Genomic DNA, 12,333 nt, shown 5'->3' with positions numbered 1-12,333 from the left:
GAGCAGAAGCATTCAGCATTGTAATTTCAACCTCCTTCAAAAAAAAAAAGGAATTTCTGATGTCCATGGTGGAGATTCAGAAAGTGCTTCAGAGGCACTGTGGGTTTTACAGTATCAAACTTGTCTGAGGATTGCTATCCTAGCTTCTGAGTAGCACTCAAAAGCCATCAAGAAACAGTGTCCTTGCTTTTTTGAATTCGCTGCTGGTCTGTATTTGCAGTTCTGTAGCATGAGAAGAATTGAGACTACACCACAAAATATAAAGGTGTTTTATTATACTAGACATTCAGTTCAAACACAGGTAAGGTTAAAGGTGCTTCAGGTGTGGGACTACAGCAATTTGCAAACTCTTTAATGGATGCAGGAATACGTTTTATCATTAGAATGCTCATTTCCCCTTTTTTTTCTGAAGATGCTTTCCTTCATCTTCCTCGTGACTTAGTTTGAGTGAGAAATGAAGGCTGCTTCTGTCTTCAAAAAATGTATTTTGTGTTCTTATAGTTTAGGAAAACTTACTAAAGTATACTTGCATGTCTGTAGGGCTCAGAATATCCATCTGTCTAAAGCTTAAATCCTTTAAAGAGTGAACTGCAGTTCTCTGGCCACCTCTCTGTAATCTTCATAACTTCTGATTTGTGAAGGCGCATGAAAATTTCCCAGTGAATGAAAGACCTCGTGTTTTGTTCTTGTAAAATGAATTATTAATTTGTTTTGTACTGAGGTATGAGGAAATAGAGCTCCAGTTTACTAGATTATCAAAGCGTGTTCTGTACAAGCATATTGAATTAGCTTTCATTCTCTGGATGTTCCAGCCGCTAGCACGCTAGACTTAAAGCATTCCTATACGTGTGTACGTATAGACATAAGTATTTCCTCCTGCTGGTGTTACAATATCACGAGTGGAAGTAAATTAAACTAAGTTAAATTTCCAGTTTGGTCATTACGGTTCTATTCTATGCATCATTGTAGTGAAAGCACTGTTGTTTTAGACCTTGTGAATGTTCTGTCTTATTTTCTCCAAAATATTTGCTGCATAACTTTAGAGGATTCACTTATCCTGTGATAAGACTCTTTAGTGCATAGAGGTTTCTGTGTCTGCTTATGTTGCTTGCATGTTTTTGACAGGGAATGTGCTCTTTGGAAAGGGTTTGTGGTGCTTTGGGTGAATCAGTCTTTGGAAGCAGAAGCAGCAAATGTTGTGCATAGCTTTCCTAAAACTGAAAGGGAAGATAATTGTTTTGTAACAGTTTTTCTTGTGGGCACTGTGAGGGGACTAGAACTTGTCTTCAGCTCCTATTAGACAAAAAAGTTTTATTCTTATGGCAAGAAGCGACTTTGGCTTGTATGCCTTATTTGTTTGTTATATGCATCATCACTGAAACCCACAATTGTCAGAGAAGTTCTAAGCAATGGGGTAAATTTCTGTGCTACCAGTAGGCTTGTTTTGCTACAGAAAATATAAAAATGTCATGTATAATAACTCTTAAAGTCTTGACAGAATGGTGCATAGCTCCTAGGAAGCTTTTAAAAGCAGAAGTGTTTCCTACCAGACTAATGCCTTTCTGGTTAGGCTCAACAATGGTTTTACCCTATTTAGTGTAGCTTTCTTTTTTTTTTTAAATAAAACAAATAGTTGCTAATAGATGCACTCTGTCACTCCATTGCTGCTCATTTTCTACTCGTCTCCTTTTTTGCTGAGTGTATTTTGCCTCATAAATAAGTCATGCCACAGAGAGTCTGTGCTGTAGCATTTCCCATCCATCTTTCCTACTAGCAGAATTGCTGTGACTTTGATGTGGACTAATTAAGTTCACATTTTTTATGGACATCTTAAGAGTAGTTAAAGGAAATATATCTGAAATATCTCTGCTTTTCTAAATGAGGCTGTAGGACTTGTTAGGACTTTGATCTATGTATCCTGAAGTTTTCTTTTCTGAAAGCAGCTATCTAAGTATTTCTATCAAAGTTGTACGGCAAACTTCCCAAGAGCATACATGTTCTCATAGGGAGAATCAGATTTCTGTGCATTTTGCCCTGCGTACGACAATCTCCGCAGCATGGGCAGTTAAATAATGCTCTCTCCACAACACCGGGCAGGTTTGTCTGTTTAGCCTGCTCCTTGAATTGCTTCCCAAGTCATGTGCTCGCAGATTAGATCAATACATTACCTAATAGGACGGTTAAAAACATTTCCACGATTTGCTGACGTGGGGGAACGGTGAGGTAAAGTAATAGATTTTGTACTAGATGTTAGAATACACTACTGCGGTATTGGCAAGCCCCTTGTTCTCATGTGAAACTTGCTACTGCAGTGGTGCATTGCAGGAAATAGATAAAAATCAACTCGCTGCACATATCCACACATCATTCATATTCTGTGAAAAGAGGCATGCCTTAAGAACCCGACGTAGCTTACGTGTTTTCACAAGGCGCTTTCCACTTCTAAAAGAATGTTACTGTAGGAGAACATGCAATTTAATTTCAACCTGATCCATTATTTAAATTGTTTAAAAACACAGTAGGCTCTTAAATGCTTCTTTTGTCAAGCACTGGAGAAATCATTTAGACTTGTAAATGCTAGTGGTTTGGGTGAGCACCTACCAAAGGAGAAGCAAATAAGCTATTTCAGCATAGTTGTTTGAATTTAGGAGAATCGCTCTATTTCTTGTCCAAGTATCACTTCCTATTACCGGGACTTCATATGGGAAAGCCAGAATTATCTTTTTGGGGTGTTCTCCTATTTTTCCTCTGGCCTGTGCTTTTAAATTGTACAATTTTTTTTTTTTTCTACCCTCAATTTCATTTCAGCCTTATACCTGCTATGGAATTGTCTGTGAAAAGGTTAATTGAAAAAAAAAAAGGCACAAACATAAACGTGCACCACCACAACAAAATCTGATTCGGTGCCCAGCCCTTGGCATGGTGCATAACCCAGGGTAGGAAGAGCAGGAAAAAAATCTATATGTATAGGTCAAATGATGACTACTGAGATCTTTGATTCACCCTCAGACACGATTCTTAGTTTCATCAAAGCACTCCGGTGTTAGGCTGACTCACTGCTCTCTTGAGAAGAGTCTTTTAATCAAAGCGTTGTTTTTAGAGCTTAGGTAGACTTTGGCTGCTACGCTGTTCTCATTTAAGGGCTTGCCTTTGTTGCAGCGATGATTCAGATTAACATGTTGTCTCTTCTGAGTGCCATCCATCCATACAATCCTTCATCCATACCTACAATCCCTTCGTGTCAGGGTGTTGGAGCCTTAACTGTAAACTCCTTCAGGGTGCAGACACTCCGAGCTTAACATAGCACAAATTGTCAATAGGAATAACTCTCCTGCTGCATAGCATAATTGTTTTAGAGCGCGAAGGCGTGATTACAGCACAAATAAATACCTGCAGCGCTCTACAAGTGTCGCTGCCCTTTGCTGGGAGACGCAGCACCAACAGCCGAGTTGATGGAACAAAGGACGCAAGTGCTCCTCATCGGTGTCCGTGGGAGGTCACCTCTCTCAGGTTAGAAAAATCTGTATTGGGTGCAAATCATACAAGGCAAAACAGGGCAGTTTAAGACAATTCCTGCTGGTAAGAAAGGGACAGATGCATAATGCAGCCCGTGTTGGAAAGTCTGCCGGCTGCGATGAAGGGTAGGGCTTCCCCATGCGGGCAGCCTACCATGCTCACTTGTGGTCTTGCTGCTGGCCCGTGGTATCCTCTTTTTTCTTTTTTGTAGGCTCAGCGTCATTCTTTGTGGGGCAACATGGTATAGAAGACAAAACAGTTTAAAAGAATGGTGCTGCGTAAATTTAGATGGATCAACAGAGCCATCCGAAGTGATACTGAAAGTCTGGGGGAAGACGCTGTGGTGTCAAGAAGTTGGCAACTCCGCATGAATCCAAGGCCTTATTTAAAAATAAATGAAGTTTTCATTTCTGAAAAGAAATTTCGCAGGAATTACTTGCTTGGACACTAATAGGAAACTGTTTCATGGGGACAAACAAGATGAACGTACTGATGTTTTCCATCCTGCCTTTCAGTGCAGAGCCACATTTGGGCTTTGATCTAATTGAATGAAGGACCACATAAAAGCAAGTCATTATTCTTGTTCTGAATCCTTGGGGAAAAAAAATGACTTCCTTGAAGTAGCTCACTCTGGAATAGGGAAAGGTTACTTTAGGATAGGGCAATCCTAGCATATGGCTGTATAATGGCTTATAATATTAGGAATTACTAGATCAAGTGTTGTAGGTGACAACTAGGCAAGGCCTGGTTCTTTGTGGTTTAAAGCTAGCATCACACTTCCAGGAAGGCTTTCCTGGCTCTTACAGGTCAATCTTTGTAAATATTAATCCAAAAGCCATGTTTATGCAGAGGAAGAGAAGGTTATCTTCTGAAAGAACGTTTTTTTTTTCCGTTCTCTTACTGATTTCGGAGCAACTGTAGTGTGTTGGGGCACACTGAAAATGGTCTTTAACTTGTTTTTCTAAATTAATGCCCTGCCCGCAAGAATTCAGAGAAGCATGTGGAGTTGTTCAGTAGAACAAACAAACCTAGTATTACCTGATATTTAGTATATGTAGAAGCTTTTTAAAAATTTCTATATGGAACCTGTTTGCAGGTGGGTTTTTGTTTGTTTCTGGTTTGGGTGTGGTTTTTTTTTTTCTTTAGGGGTACCAAACTCACTTAAGGATTGCACCTTACAATTCAGATTGAGTCCTAGATGAGGCCAGTTTTCACCTGCTGGCTAGGGAAAAGTTCCCCATGTTTTCCTTAATTGTGCTGGGGAGTAACCCCCTGCCAATTTGGTGCTGAAATCATACTGTTATGTGAATGAGTTATTCCAGTAACTAGTCATTGTGCTCTGGAACCATTCCCTAATATCCATTCCTATTTTACGGAGAGTTTGGAGAAGAAAAGTGAATGGTCTGGCTACTGACTCATAAGTCCGTGGGCTCTGGGATAGTGCCGGCTTTGTGAAAATTCTTGGGATAACTTGATCCAGACTTTTAATCCTTCAGCAGAACAGCCAAGTGTTACTTCAGAATTACTCGGAGTGTTTCTGCTTCCAGTGGATTTGCTGGAACATGTTTTTATAGCTGGCCTCTTCTCAGTCGTGTTGTGGAGCAGCCCATGTTGCTTACAGTTCATGAACCTGAGGGGTTCACCTGCATGCTTCCCATGCCTTTGGGTCAGTGTGCTGGCTTTGTTACTGACAATTCACTTTTATATACAGCGCTTTTGTGGCATTCAGCTAACTCTTGAAAGCGTTGTACCTCTTATCGTCATCCCTCCCTTCGAGCAGGAGGGTCCGAAGATCCATGACAAAATACTGTCAGATAGGCTTCCGACATCATTTTTGTGGTTAATCTTACATTTGAGAAGATGTAAACTTCAGGAACTGGAAGCAACTGAGCCATTATGATTTCTCTGGATGGGGATCCTGGTCCAGTCAAAATATTTGGCCAGCTGTGCACTGCTTCCTGGTGGGTTAGCCACACTGTTGTGACATGTCGTCACTCCCCGAGAAGGTAGCTCAGGCTGCCTTGTTCATTAGGATAAAATTCTGTTCCTCCAGCCTACAGAAAATTTATCAGCCTGGCAGCACAGCACCCCAGAACACTTAGCAGAGGCTCGTCATTGCCAGATGAGGAAGTTGAGATAATTTGTCAAGACCGAAAAAATACAACTGAAAAAGGAATGGGATTAGCGTACTTCTAAATCCTTTGGACCAAAAAATACTAATTAAGGACATCATTCAAAATACTCTGATATTGGCCTCCAACGCTTCGTCTCCCTTGTGTGGTTGCTAATGTGTCTTCCATGAAGATAGGAGGGGAAAAAAAAAAGAAAATAAAGGCAATTAAAAACATTGCCTTCAGAATTTGAATTAAAAAATCAGAAAGCAAAGACTGCAGAAAAAAATATATTTTTCTCTAGCAGTGGTGCTTTGCAAACATACTTTGCACAAGTTTAATCCATTTGGAAGAAAAAGGAAAAAAAAGATGTCTCCACAGCTCCTCTTGAGCGTCTTTTTTCAGCAAGTTCAGCAATACTTTTTCCCTTTTTCATTTTTTCCCCCTTATAGGCAGAAGTATGTTCTGTCAGAACTTGCCTTGGGTTTAATCTAATCTACATAAGGACAACAAACTGCTCATGTGGTCTGATGGTATATTTTTGTTTCTCCTTAAGTTGAGAGCTGTGATGTTTCTTAATTTTGGCTTTTTCGTGTTGAATTCTCACTTTCCACACTGTTGTGCTCCAACTTGTGCTGAGATGATCGGAGCCAGGCATCCTGTGTGGAGCACCCGGTGGCAGGAGGGAGCCGGCCAACACACCGGAGCAGTGCAAACACCTTATATTTAATGCTTGCTGTGGAACACAGCTGAAATAGCTAACCGTCTTTTTCTGCTGCTGTAAGAGATCTAAATAAATTCTTTGGAATAGCCCAATTTAAGAAGTCACCTGTATTTGGCTTTTTTTTTTTGAAGGTGACTTTCTGAACGTGTGTCAAACCCACAAAATTAGCGCACGGTTTTGCTGGCACTGGTAAGCCTCTTACTAGGGCCCCTGACCCTAGTGGGACTGGAAAAAAAAGTACAGAATTGATGAAATGTTCTTTAAAAAACAAAAGTCTAATCAGACGACAACCTGATTGAGACTTGGTTGCAGGAAGTGAGTGAACAATACTCAAGTTGATTTTTTTTGAATCTGATGTGTCAGAAACGTGCGCTTACTCAGAAGAGCTCTGAATCATCCTGTCAGCACGGGGGGGAGAGATTTCTGTGCCGTGCCACAGACCTGTGGAAATCAGTCCCCTGGTTTTGCTTCTTGAAATCTAAGAGCTCTGCTTTGAAGTTTTAAGTATATAAACTTGCAAAATACCTCAGCCACCATATTGATGGATGATGGGCGTGTGGCATGCCTGCCTGAGGAAAGCAATACAGTGAATCTTGAGGTAAATTTGGACTAAGAAGTGATATAAGATTGTAAGGCTAATTTGACCTGAATTTGTTACTTTTGAGGTACAAAGAGTACTCCGAAGAGTACTGAATCTTGTCAGCTGTGCTCTCCTATTGGCTTTCTCTTCCCACATGGCCAAAGCAACGCTGCTGTTCGAGTAGCCTCAGGGTCTCCGTCTTCAGCACAGGAAGAAGCAGTGGTCGGTCATATGATCTTTTGGGTTTATCTGCCCTTTTTTTTTCAGAAAGTAGGCTAAGGGAAGCATACCGCTCTTCACTCCATGTGCTGCTGCGTCTACATTACATTTGGACAAGAATTGGTTGCAGGGGCTTGGCTGTGGTCTAGACTAAGGCTTTGGACAAGCTGATGCTCTTCCACTACTTTCTCCTACCCACCTCTCCCCCAGCGTATGGAAAATATCTCTGGGAGAAGAGGGTGGGACTTGAATGGATGTATTCATTTGATTATCTCTTAATATCTAGTTTTAAATCCAATTTAAATACAGAAACAAAATTGGAGCAGGAGGGAAAGCGAATTACAGGTAAATCAGCTTGCAGGCATCTCATGGTGTTGCCACGTTTTGCCTCTGTACGTCAGGCATAGCACCTTATTCTGCCTAAATCGCTGCTGGAGTGTTGGAAGCAAAGCTGGCTTTGGAACAGGCTTCCCGATTTCTGACAGAAATCCACTTCGAGTTCAACAACTGGAACTCCTCAGCATCTCCTTGTGACTGGAGTTCACCTGTTTTTGTTGAAGTACCACCTTGTCAGGAATGGTTTGTTGAGCTGAAGTGACGTGGTTGTAGAACAGATGTTCTTCTCTGGGAGCGAAGCAGATGATGGTGTGACAGACTTGTGCTAGGAGGGAGAATTTCCCACATACACTTATATCCTGTGAGTAGGCATATTGAGAGCTGCACAGCAAGTCCCTTAATTGGTGTGGACTGAGATTAAAGATTTTTCTGAAAAAAATAGACTTGGTTTGGGGCTGGAAATTGTGATAATATATTAGAAAATGAAATAATCTTTCCTCTTGTTTCTGATGTGGCTCAATATTTTGTCTTGATTTACACAAAGCTGACTTTCAAAGGTGGGGAAAGTAAAGTAGGTTTATCTTTGGAAGATTTTACTTTCCTAATATTTGTGCTCCTGCATAAGAACTTGTAAATGATAAAACACTTGTCGGGTTCCATAGCTAGTTTATCGGCAATGTGTTAACTGCTTTGAGGGTATCTTAAGAATCTGCTTTTCTGAGTTGTGAACACATACAGTGCGGCAACACCTTTCTTAGGATCTTTTAACCTCCCAAGCCTCCCACTGTCTTGTAAGTGTTACCTAGTTCATCTTTTCCTGTGGACCCTTGTGGTGAATATGGGTTGCAGATTGTGAAAGGTAGGAGGTCTTTGGCTCATAAATTTGTAACTGAAAACAGCTTTATTCTGAAGGCGCTTTGATATATTTGGTGTGAGCGTAAGAGGCAAGACTGCTAAAGCACCCTAATGGAAAACTTCTTTATAAAGACGTTTTCCTCTCGTGTACAATTAAATAAAAATGGAGCATCTAAAGCTACTTCTAGAATAGTTGGAAATGTGGAAGAATGGTTTGCAGTGGCTAAGGACTATTGTATGACTCCATTTTTTCTGCCCGGTTGGCTTTGCAGGAATAGCATATTGCCATTCAAAACTGCTATTTGCTGGTTTGAGGGGCCGGTGAGATGTGAAGCTGAAACAGGTTTGTAGGTTTTTGAGCACCTGACACCATATGCCCAGCGTGACCTTCCTGCTGTAGCAGGAGCCTGTGCTGACCTGGAAAATGAGATTTGGGACTGAAACTGTCAGACAACAAACTGCCAGGGCAAACCCAAGTGAAGATGATGCGCTCCTTTTCTCCTCCGCTGTTTCAATGGTAGAATGGTAAACTAATAATAAGCTGTTCTGACAACTTGGAGGGACTTGAAGTGTCAGGAGTCGCATTCATTTAACCTACTAATGCCTGCTGCTTTCTTTTTAACTCACTTTGTGTCACAGCTGTTAACAATATCACAAGCAGGTAGCCTGCCAGGGGTGGCCTGCCAGGGGTGGATTCTGGATACTGCCCTGCCTTACTGGTGGTTTATGGTCGTTTCCCTTTTGTGTACTGTGCACTAGATTTTACGTCCTCATTTGCTATGCTGGTTAAACCTCCTTCAGAGGAGATACAGAGCCATGGCTGGGGTTTGGACTTGTCAGCTAACCTTGTTTTATGTAGTAATAAAAGGAGATTAGCAGAGGAAAAAACACTGTGGAGGAAATGGGGATGTGTAGTGTTGCTAACTACTGCCATTTTGTCAGGAATCATGCTAGTTACTGTGGGTGCCTGTACACAGCTTTTCTGGTGCGGGACCATTTGAAAATAGTCCATTTTACTTTGAAACCTGCCTGTAGTCTTCCACCGGACAGAAAGTGGTCGGGGCCTCTTCTAACGAACCTCATGGGGAGACCAGAAAGTCGAGTCAGAACTAAAGGGGCAGCAGACGGAGAGAGGCTCGGTGTGGACTGTGGAAAGGCTGGCGAGGGGCGGACGGGGAGGGAGAATGGGGATAAGGGTGGGGAGCGGGATACCTGAGGGTGGGGAGTGTAAAGGAAAGGCAGGTTGGAGCCCAGCAGTCATGGGAGAGGGTGTAGAGGAAGGGGGACACCTCAGGTTTACACCTCTGGGTGAGGTGAGGGGCGTTCTGGTGACGGGGCCATACCCCGGGAAGGAGCAGAGCGGGCTTTGCCTTCCCCAAAGCAGCAGGCCGCGAGCGGGACCGGGCTCGCTTTTTGGCAAAGTCCAGACTTGTTTTAAAGCAGGCTTGTGGCTTTGTGGGTCCGGCCGATTCTGATTACTCATTTGCAGTGTTCTGTTGCCTCTTAGTCAGAGCGTAGCCTCAAGAGATGGGAGCGGGGTGGGAGTGTTATGAAACAAGGTAATTGGATTATTTGGGGGGGGGTGGCAGGGTGGCAGCTTTGTTGTAACTTAGCAAATTGTTTAAAAGCACATACAGATGAAAAGGAGACAGCTAATCTGGTTAAGAATAGCCGCTATGGTTTTTGATATTGATTTCTTTCCTCACTCTGTCTCTTAACCTTGTTTTCTTACAATTTTAGAAAGAGTTTTGAGCTATACTGAACTGATAGAGGATTTGGATAAAACAGCTTCTTTAAACAAATGATGGAACTTCTTTTAACCAACCGCTGAGTTCTTCTACATGCTTATATTTCTTTTAATTTTCATTCAAATGAAAATTAATATCCCAAGAGTTTTTGTCTTTTTGCCTAAAATGATCAGTTTTTACATACTTATGTCATCTGTTTACAATACATTTAATGCTAAAAGATTTATTTTTAGCTGGCTAAGTAAAATAGCTAGTTGCTCGAGTTGTTGTCATAGCAGCAATCTTAACAGATAGGCTGATCCTATTTAGCTTTTGCAGCCAAAGAGCAACCATTAGGCAACAGTTTGACAGTTCTGCAGTATTTTTCTAAAGATGGAAATTGTGCTGCTGGTGGCGTTTTTTTTCTTTGGGGGGGGGGGGCTGCTACTTTAAAATATTTTTCTGTAGGTGTGTAGAGTTTGTATCAACTGGTTTATTTTCATCTAACAACTTTGGAGAACTTTGGATGCATGGCATGTGAAATTCAGGATTTAAGTCTTAATTTGTAGAAGGTTGAAATTCACAATGCAGAATATTGCAAGCTGCTTTGTTTTTTTCTTAATTTATTTTAAAATGTTTTATTTTTAAAGCCATGAATATTCTGAAAGAAAAATGCCAGACTAGAAAACAGCATTGTGCATCACTTATTCAGCACTAATTTTAAGTTGTGGCAGACTGGGCAAATACTGCTGGAGAACTTTGGGGTTTGTCTTGGATTAAATACACTGCCTCAGTTAGTAGATCACAGCCCTTGCTATTTTAGTAAATCCTGATATTTTTAATTTTTTAATGTGAAGGGGGAAAAAAGGGCTTCTAACACTGATGAGCAAAGGAATTGATGACCAAAGTATTTTCAAATCAGTCTATGAAATAAGATGCAGTCAATGCCTCTACAACTGGTATTTGTAGCTCTGAGCTCTTACAGAAGTCCAGTTACTCTTAAATGTGTTTGAATGTCGTTGTCTGTGAGTAAAGTGAATTTATTTGCGGTGAAGAATTCTTGCTGTCTGTATCTTCCGATCAGATGGTACTGGACTTGAAGTCTTTTTGGTGTTACTGAGCAAAAGGCTTATCTCTCAAGCTCTCTGAAGTCTCTGACTAGACAGTCATTATTCGGTGGATCTGTTGAAGAACCTGAGTTGAATGCCGAGAAAAGGTTTCGGGTGTTGTTGGCTTAAAGAATGCTTTGAATATGATGAGAGTCAAAAAGTCCATTTAATCTTCTGGTTGTTTTGTGCAAGCCTACTTAAAAAGCATCGTTGTCTTAGGACTATAAACTCTCATGTCAGGTTTATATGCTTAATTCAAATGAATGAATCATGGTAACTCATCTCATACTTTCCCATTTTGCATCTCGTGGGAATAGTCAGCTCTTCACTTGCCAAACTTGAATCAGATCCAGTCTATGAGAGTGGTAACAGCGACTTCTGTGACTCCCCACCTGGTATGAATTTGCAGTTGCACCACTCTTTCATGGACTGGTATAAGGAAATATAATGAATGAATCTGGCAGAATCTCCTGGCAGAGAAAGAAAATCATAGAATAACCCGAGTTGGAAGGGACCCACAGGGATAGAAGCAAAGAATCATTAAGGATGGAAAAGACCTTAAAGATCATCTGGTCCCATCCCTCTACCACCAATATTACCCACTAAACCTTGTCTCCGGATCACTGAGTCCAACTCCTGGCTCCACACAGGATCACCTGAAAACCAAACCCCATGTCTGAGATTAGTATCCAAGCACCTCTTGAACTCTGGCATGTTCAGGGCCATGACCACTGCCCTGGGGAGCCTATTTAGTGCCTGACCACTCTCGCGGGGAAGAACCTTTTCCCAAAGAACCAAGAGAGAGAGGATGCATCCAGATCTCTCCCCGGTCTCGATACAAGTAGCAGTGCCTGCTTACATCTGCTTGAAGCGTTCATTAAATTACAGGCTGTAAATGGTTTGGCTGTCGTCAGCTCTTAGAGGAGACCTACTCTCTGTCAGGACTTGGAAATGTATTGGGTAAATGGAAGAGTTCTCTGTTAAGACATCTACTTGGTGTTTTTGTCACACGGAGGCAGAACTCCTGGTTCCCCTGCTGACCTGTAACATTCAAAAAGTAGCGAGTAAAAGAGAAAGCTAGTGGTTAGATCTACATCCATTTAGTTGGACTTGGATATATATATATTTCCGTTGTTCTTATTGTGTTTATCTTTCT

General features: G+C 41.4%; 1 protein-coding gene across 3 annotated transcripts in view; it reads left to right on the top strand.

Annotated features, from left to right (window-relative positions):
* The window catches only part of USP22 (ubiquitin specific peptidase 22), a 99,609-nt gene that overhangs the window by 25,893 nt on the left and 61,383 nt on the right, over positions 1-12,333 (top strand). The gene's annotated exons all lie outside the window — the stretch shown is intronic.

The sequence above is a fragment of the Cygnus atratus genome, chromosome 15, assembly GCF_013377495.2.
Source record: "Cygnus atratus isolate AKBS03 ecotype Queensland, Australia chromosome 15, CAtr_DNAZoo_HiC_assembly, whole genome shotgun sequence".
NCBI classification, from domain to species: Eukaryota; Metazoa; Chordata; class Aves; order Anseriformes; family Anatidae; genus Cygnus; species Cygnus atratus.
The sequence above is the reverse complement of the archived record's forward strand: the minus strand, read 5'-3'. Positions and strand labels throughout refer to the sequence as shown.